Here is a 6,609-nt window from a genome sequence, read left to right as displayed (position 1 = left end):
GAGCCTTTCACTCTTTAACATATGTACACACAGTTTTTTTCTGAATCATTGGAGACTTATCATGGTCCCTTACCCCTGAATACTTCAATGTGTATTTCCTAAAAATAAGTGTATTCTCTTATGTAACCATAGTATAGTTATCAATTTCAGAAAACTCAACGCCAGTATGATAGCTACTATTCATATTACAGTTTTGTCATATGACCCAATAATGTCCTTTATCATACTTTTCCTCTAGGGTAGGGTTGGATATTGCTAATGCATACATGTCTCTTTAGTCCCCCTTAATCTGAAATGTTTCCACAGCTTTTATCTTTCATGACATGGACATTTTTGAAGGACACAGTCCCTCCCCTTATTTTTTTTAATCCTCACCAGAGGATATGCTTTTTATGATTTTAGAGCGAGGAAGAAAGAGAGAGAGAGAGAAACACTGATGGAGAGAAACATCCATTGGTTGCCTCCCCATGTGTGCCCTGACTGGGAATCGAACCTGCGATCTTTTGGTGTACGAAGGACACTCCAATCAACTGAGCCACCCGGTCAGGCCCCCACCTCCCTTTTTAATAGAACATTCCTCACTTGGGGTTTGTCTGAGTTTCCTCATCATTAGATTGAGGGTATGGATTCAGAAAACTGCACAGGTGCTCCTAAGTCCTTCTCAGGGCATCACATCTGAGACACATGCATCCTTCGGCCCTTCATTGACGATGTTAATTTTGATCACCTGGTCAAGGTGTCTGATTTCTCTACTGGACAGTTATAACTGTTCTCTTGTAACTAATAAACAATCTGGGAGACATTTAAATATGTTGCATCTCATCAGATACTAGTATACCCCGTAGATTTAGCCTCCATCGAGAATGCTTGTTTGCACAGGTGTTTCCTATGATGGTTCAAAATGATTACAACTGTTATTTTAACTCGGAACCTCGTTGTGGTTAGGGGTGAGCCTGGGCCTCACCTTATGCCAATGGTACCTCTAATACATCTCAGCAGGACCCCAGGACTTCACTGAGTGTTCTTTGGCTCCAAGTCAAGCTGCTAAAGTTCACGTTCCACCCAGGGACTTTGGTGAGTCTCAGACTCAGGGGGGTTCTCAGTTTCCTTACCCCCGAAAGGGCAATGGCAATGCTCCCCACTCCCCTGTGTGGGAAAGCACCACTGTGCTCCCCAAAGGCTGCCTCCCTTGCTCCTCTGAGGGCTGCTGGGCAGTCCCGGTGGCCAACATAACAGGAAGCACCTGATCCGGACCTGTCGCCTAGAGCTCTGCCCCCCCCCCCCCCCCCCCGTGTCCCTCCTGAATTCCCTGCCACTGGCCTGACGTGACAGCCATACTGAGCGAGTGGCCGGCAGGAGCTGGGAGACGCCCCAGCAAGTCACTTCACTTTCATGGCCCCTTATCTGTGAGGAGGAACCCAGGTGAGGGAGAGGAGTCCCTTTAGTGATGGGGGTGTTCCTCTCACCCTGGCCCAGAAAGAAGGCCCCTCTGGCGAACCACCTTAAAGGGGACAGCTGCCGGGAAGGTGTCAGTGGCCAGCCACAGGGCGAGAAAGGATGTGGTGAAAACTTGCTTTCCCTCTCATCCTGGGGGCCTGTGCGGGGAAGGTCTTCCTTTTGAACACATGCGGTGTTATCTCAGTGGCCCGAAGTCCTGTGGGCAGTTATGGTCCACGGTTCTGCAAATCACAAGGTGGCCACCTTCAGACAGGACCCCAGACTGAGCAGCGGCTGGTGAGGAGCGGGCACCCAGATTTCCCCTCTCTGTCCCTACTTGCGCCTGGGACTTGGAAGCTCCCTGTGACTTTCTGGAACCACCATGTTTTGTGTCCTCCTCCGAGTCCTGTCTTCTGGCCTCTCCTCACTGCATGAGACATGAGACCAGGCTGTCCAAAAAGGCCACCTAAACTCACGCAATGGAGGTTTCTCTGTGTTATGAGGAGGGTCTGTGGGGGAATGTAGATGATAGAGAGGTAATGGTGGGAATTCTTCCCTGTTCTCATAATTTTATTAAAGGGACAAAATTTCTGGAGGAAATAGCTGGGTATAAGTAGAAAAACCATGATTTTAGATTTGGAGACAGGCACGTCTAGATTCAAGCCCCAGCCATGAATGAGTTACCTTAGGCAAACTGTGCCTCAGTTTTTCCTGTCTGTAAAATGGGCTGATTGTCCTTTCTTCACAGGGTTGCTCTTAGCCCATGGCCTACCTCATAGGAAATGTTTAATAAACCCCAGCAGCCTGGCCCCACAGAGCACCTACTATTTGGTCTCTCATTGTCACCACGTGGCCTCACGAGGAGGATGTGTTTATGTCCACTCCATTTACAGGCTAGGAGACTAAGGCTTGAACAGTGTGCCCAGGAGACCACAAGTTAGTACTGGGACCTGAGACTTGCCCCACTAGGGTGCTGGCCTGGGGCCACCATCAACTGCTTTCTGCTTCTCTGGAGAGTCTGTCACCCGAAGTCCTGTGGGCAGTTACGGTCCACGGTCAGATGGACACTCAGCTCAGGTGACGTCTGGCAGGCTTGGGGGAGCCCCACCTCTCTGGCGCCTGGAGGATCCCCCGAGGCTGGCCTGGCTCTCTACCAGCCAGCTGTGGCCCAAGAGCGAGGCTCTGGAGGCCCTTCCCTTATAAGGACAACAACTGAGCTGTGATGAAACTTCTCTGCAGCCCAGCTGGGTGGGCGGGGAAGGGAAATGACAGGCTCCAAAGGCTACAGCTGAGCACTTGCGCGTCCACAGGAACTCGCCCATGAGCCTCCCCTCTCCCCTTCCTGTGTCTGTGCTGTGCAGATCGGGGTTTTCCAGTGGGTCTCACTAATAGAGGGGAGGAGGAGCCAGAGCCTGGGAGGCCAGAGCTGGCGAAGAAGGGAAGATGCAGAAACCGAGGCCTGGAGAGGGGACTGGACCCTTCCAGCAGGAAACACACAGTCTGGACGCCGAGCTGTAGCCTATCTAGCTCCAGCCCGCCCTCAGACCATCTAAGGGCCCGATGAGGAGGCGGGAGGAGGCTCTTAGACAAGTCCCCCTTTCCCTTTGGACATCTAGGGTCAAATCATAAAGGGATGGAGGCATGGGTGGGGCTGTCGACTGCTCTGTTACCCCATCCTCCTCCCCCCATTGCAGTGTCCCTAGTAAATTGCCACCACCAACAAAATTCACCAACCCACTCTCCATCTGAGAAACTAATCATGGGCTCACAGGATCTCAGCACTGATAAGGATCTTCAAGCCCATCTAATCCCTCCAGGATTCAGAGAGGAGGAAGTAACAGCTCAAGGGAAGATGCAAACTTGCCCATCTGTACTGTAAAATTAAAAAACATTACACATATATGTTATATATACAAATTATATATATACATATATATATCACAAGTTATATATAAATTATATATGTATAAATAAGTTTGGGGGGCTTTTCCTTGGCTTCCTATTAAAGGTTTCTTTTTTTTTTTTTTAAACATATTTTATTGATTTTTTACAGAGAGGAAGGGAGAGAGATAGAGAGTTAGAAACATCGATGAGAGAGAAACATCGATCAGCTGCCTCCTGCACATCTTCTACTGGGGATGTGCCCGCAACCCAGGTACATGCCCTTGACCGGAATCGAACCTGGGACCTTCCAGTCCCCAGGCCGACGCTCTATCCACTGAGCCAAACCGGTTTTGGCTTAAAAGTTTCTTTTTAAGAAATCCCAACTTGCCTGGCCGGCATGGCTCAGTGTCTGAGCGTCAACCCGTGAACCAGGAGTCACGGTTCGAATCCTGTTTAGGGCACAGGCCCAGGTTGCGGGCTCTATCCCCACAATGTGGGGCATGCAGGAGGCAGCTAATCAATGATGCTCCCTCATCATTGATGTTTCTCTTTCTCTCTCCTCCCTTCCTCTCTGAAATCAATAACAAATTTTTAAAAAAGGAAACATCAAGTAAAAATAAGATTCCAACTTGTTAGCTGAATAAAAGGACAAGGGCTGTTCCACACGCAGGTCAGGTTAGCGGGAGTGAGGTGAGGCCAGTTCCCAAGGGAGAACCAAGCGTGGCCGATGGACAACCAGTCTCCGACCCTGCTGTGCACAAGCTGCGCAGCCTCTCCAAATTCCCGCGTGTCTCCCCAGGGCAGGGTGACTTTGAAGATAACATGAGATAATTTAGGTAAAGCATCTAGCTCAGGGCCTGGCACATAGAAGAGGCTTAGTCAATGTGTACCAATACTGTGTGCTGGGCACCTACTCTGTGCCACCATTACCTTAGGTACTGTGTGTGGGTCTCAGGTACAATAAAATGGGATCCCTTCCCAACTGGCAGCTGCCTACCAGCAATCAGGGAAACAGACCCCTGAACTTGGGATGAGCCTGAGTTAGAAGGGTCAGTTCCACAGCAGCACAGAGCGGGGACCAGCAGGCTGCCTTTGCTGGGGGAATCAGGCAAGGGCCTCGTGGAGAAGGTGACCTTTGCCTGGGCCTTGAAGGAGGAGTAAGGGTTTGCCAAGCAGAGGATTTGGGGAGGGCGTTGGAGACAGAGGGAATAGCATGCGCCAAAAAAGAAGAACTGCGTGTTACTGGAGCTGTGACAAATTCCTCGTGTCATATCCTGTGGGAGGAGGTGCTGAGGGAGGGTGGGGGGCTGGGAGGTGAGGTGGCAGCGGCTGGGGGTGGCGATGACGATCATTGATCAGCGGGGACAAAGGGGGCTTATGAGAGGCTTTAAGGAGGGCAGAGCAGGCTGTGGGTGGAGACGGGAGGCAGTGAGACCAGTTAGGAGGTGGATGCTATGCACCAGGTGTGGAGTGGTGAGGGCCTAAGCTGGGACAGGGACCTTGGCGGTGGAGTGGAGGAGTAAAGTGTTTTTTTAGGAAGCAGAACAGGGAATTGTGGGCCTTGTGGATGTGAGAGTATGGAGCTGGGGGAAGGGAAATCAGAGACGACTTCCAGGATGCTGGGGGTATGGAGGTGCCCTTGCCTGAGATGGGGAGGACCAGGGGAGAGGCAGGTTGGGAAGGGATAGCAACTGTGTGGGGGGTTCTGGTGAATTGCCAGAACTTGGCTTGGGCAAATCGTCAGGTCACGGGCATCTAGAGGGTGAGTGATTGAAACCACGAGCATGGCCGAGCGACATTTTATATGTTGGATTTAGAGCAGTGGTTCTCCACCAGGGGCCATGTTGCCCTCCAGGGGACATTTGGTAATGTCTGGAGATATTTTGTTTATCACAACTGGGAGGGGTGCTGCTGGGTGGAGGCCAGGGCTACTGCTAAACATCCTACTGTGCGCAGGACGGTCCTCCACACAACCAGCCCGAAATATCAGTGCTGAGACTGAAACCCTGGCCTCAGAGAACAACTTACAGTCCCATTACTGCAACCGGGGGAGCGTGCAGAGTGAGTGGACGAGTTGCGTGTAGGCGTGTAAGACACCTGTCCCTAGAGACCACAATGGCAGGGAGCTCAGCAGCTTAAACCGAGATGCCGGGGTTTCGTCAGCTTGAAGAGCTCCTGCCCTCCTACACAAGCAGAGAGGCTTTGTTTGTTTCTCTTTGTTTTGTTCACTTTTTGATGTCGGTCTCAGAAGTGCAGCTCCCTAGGCTGGACTCCCAGTGAAGCGGCTTGTTTAAGATGTGGACAGCCACCCGCCTGGGCTGCTGGTGAGGGAAGAAGCCCATAGTCTGGGCAGCCAGGGCCAGGCTCGGGGTCAGTCCCTCCCTTACAGTGTGGCCCAGTCAGAACCCTGCCTCCAGCCTCCTGGCCAGAAGCCGAGGCTGGGTGGCCAAGGTGAGGCCCTGCGGCCCTGAATCCACAGAGACGCCAGGAAGGCTTTGCCCACAGCCTTGGACCAGGCCTTTCTGCGCTTCCTTCCTCCCAGGCAGCCTTTCAGCTGAGTCAGCATTTCTGGGCCCCTCCCACCTTCATTTCCTTTCCAGTGCGTGGCCTTGGGTCTGAAGGGAAGCTGGCTTGCCTCAGCTGTGGCAAGTGCCAGGCCAGGCTGAGGCTGAGGCCTGTGGGTCCCCAAAGTCCCCAGGACACGATGTGGGTAAGGGCGCGCCTGCCAGTGGGATGAGGAGTGTGTGAACAGCTCTGCCTCTGGGGAGGGTTAGGGAGAGGAATAGCCCCCAAATCCTTCTGAACTATTGGGTGCCGCAGGCCGGTCCATCCTTGCTGCTTGACACAGTCGCTGCAGGAAAGAAACATCTGCATAGCATATGTTTCAAGGGAACTGGGGTATATGGCATACTGTTCTTAATATGTTTGCTCCCCTTCTTGGCGCTATGTGTTGTAACCAGGGTCACCACTCCGAGAAAGGTTGTTTCCCCAGGTGGGGATTTTTTTCCCTGGAGTTAGGGGTTAACACAGCCGTGGGCAAACTATGGCCCACGGGCCGGATCCGCCCGTTTGAAATGAATAAAACTAAAAAAAAAAAAAAGACCATAACTTTTTATGTAATGATGTTTAATTTGAATTTATATTAGTTCACACAAACACTCCATCCATGCTTTTGTTCTGGCCCTCCGGTCCAGTTTAAGAACCCATTGTGGCCCTTGAGTCAAAAAGTTTGCCCACCCCTTGGTTAACAGGACGAAGGAAGGGAATTAATCAGTAAAACCCCTTAAC

Source organism: Myotis daubentonii, chromosome 1 (assembly GCF_963259705.1).
Source record: "Myotis daubentonii chromosome 1, mMyoDau2.1, whole genome shotgun sequence".
Taxonomy (NCBI): Eukaryota; Metazoa; Chordata; class Mammalia; order Chiroptera; family Vespertilionidae; genus Myotis; species Myotis daubentonii.
The sequence above is the reverse complement of the archived record's forward strand: the minus strand, read 5'-3'. Positions refer to the sequence as shown.